Below are 2,216 nucleotides of genomic sequence, written 5' to 3'. Positions count from 1 at the left end.
AATGATGGGGCTCCCGCCCAGATCCCAGAGGGGAGCCCTTTGGCCTGGGTTTCCAACAGGAGAGATCCTAGCTCTGAGCCCACCTTGCCTTCTTGTCTGGGTTCCTCATCTAGATCCCCAGATGAGGATGGGCAGGGCTAGCTGCTGCCTGGACACGGCTCACAGGGCTGTCCAGAAAGTCCTGGACCCCTCACAAGTCGTCCCTATGCCTGTGGACGTCATGCAGCAGTTCAGGGCTGTGCTTGTGGGGCTTGTGTACCAGCTTGAAGAGCCTCTCTCTTCCTGGGTGAGCACCTACTTCATGTCCTTGGCCAAGTTCTCTCGTTCTGCTCCAGCCAGACCGTGGCCATCCTGTGGCCCGGGCCCAGATCGGGTCTCCTTTCCCCGGGTATCATCAGGGCCTAGCGCTGCAGCTGGCACATAGTAAGGCTTCAGAGAACATGGGATGGATGATTGAACAGGTGAGTGGCTTGAAAATAACTTCCATGTAGCCTCGTCAGTGCTGTGGTTATAACAGCTCTATGATGTGACAGCGTGGATGTCACCTCCCTTATATACCAGGGAAAGGGAGCCTTTGTCATGGGCCAGGCACATGGCAGGACGGGGCGCGGGTTGCTGGTGCTGGGCACGCATCCCCACCGGGTGCTCTCCGGGCCTGGTGCGTGTGTCATTCCCTTCCCCCTCACAAGAACTGTAGGGACGGTGGTCTCGTCTTGTTCCCATTTCACAGATGAAGAAACCAGGGCCACTCCTTGGAGTTGATGCCCAGATTAGAGCGCAGATTAAGCCCCACACCTGCTGGCCTTCCCAGCCGAGCGCGCCCTTCCGCCCTCCACCTGGCAGGGACAGGGGCGCTGGGCCTCGCCGGGGTTGGCCCTGGGGGTGAGGTTTGAAGCAAGTTCTAGATACGTTCTGTCCCCAGATCCTGCAGGAGCTCCCCTTCTGCTCAGGGCGGCTGTAGGAAGCCCCCGTGGTTCTGGACGGAGAGGATCGGAGGAGAGTGCCGGAGGGAGAAGCAGCGATGTGTGCAGCGGCCCCTCCTGCTCTTCGGGAGAACCAGCACCGGGCTCGGGGCTGAGGACGCGTTTGGAGGAGGGGTGACTGGCTCTGGAGCCGGGGCACGTGGCCTCGGGCCCTCCCTGCTTTTATGGCCTCGAGCTTGTTATGTCAGCTCTTGGGGGCTCTGGTTACAGGCTCGTGGTTCAGGAGTAGAGACCCCTGTGCTGCGGGGCAGTCGCCAGGACTGGAGGGCATGGTGGGTGCCCAACGATTGGTGGCAGGGTCGTTGCTATGTCACCCTGCAGCCTTTGGGGGAGTGGCCTTTCCTCTGAAAAGATGTCCCGGCTGCAGCATCGAACCCAGAGCTTGTCAGAGGAGTGAATAATCAGCCTCAAGGGAGACAGTGAGCCCTACGCCATCGATGGCCCCCGGGCTCTCTGCGAGGCTGACCCGTGGGCCAGGCCAAGTGCGGGCAGGCAGATGGGTCGTGGTTGAACATGTTTGTTGGCGAAGGAAGCGTTATCCCTGAGCGCCCACTCCGTGCCCCGTTTCCTTTGGTTCTTCCTCCAGCTCGGGAGGCAGGTCCCGTCATTTCTGAGTCACAGGTTTGCACTCAGGTTGCCCCAAACCAAAGGGACGCACATGCTCTTGCCTCAGGGAGCCACACCCCCAGGTGGCCCACCCCGGGGTTCACCCCCAGTGTGATCCAAAATGCGGTGCCAGACGCACTCGGGGGTTTTCGTCAGCTGGCGTTTCTTTTTCTTTCTTTCTCAGTTGTTCTTTTGCATCAGGGTCAAAAAATGAGAAGAATTTAATTCGTCGTTAAGAGATGAGAAGGAAGAATGCAGAGAAGGGCTACGGCCAAGGAACAGCCTGAAACCGGAAGGTGACGCAGACAGAGGCCACCGGGCTGGGCCGCGGAGGGAGCCTGGCCGTCCCAGGCCCTGCCTTGGGGAGCTTGTGTGGGCCTGTGCCTGGACCTTCTTGGCCGCCTCGGGATCTTTGGCCAGCTGGCCGCGCAGCAGGTGTCCCCAGGCAGTACCCACGCAGGGGAGCTTCGTGTGCCCACCTGTGCCCCAGCGAGGCAGGGAGGAGGTGTGGCCAGGCCCGCGCGGGCTCTTGTCCCAGTCCTGGTCCTTACCAGCCTCGAACCGCCTCGAGTGGTGAGCACAGCTCCGCTGTGAATCAGGGTCCCGGTGTCCACCTTGGGGAAGACT

Source organism: Mustela putorius, unplaced genomic scaffold, assembly GCF_011764305.1.
Source record: "Mustela putorius furo isolate JIRA1106 unplaced genomic scaffold, ASM1176430v1.1 tig00000129_pilon_pilon_pilon, whole genome shotgun sequence".
Lineage (NCBI taxonomy): Eukaryota > Metazoa > Chordata > Mammalia > Carnivora > Mustelidae > Mustela > Mustela putorius.
This window is presented reverse-complemented; position numbering follows the sequence as displayed.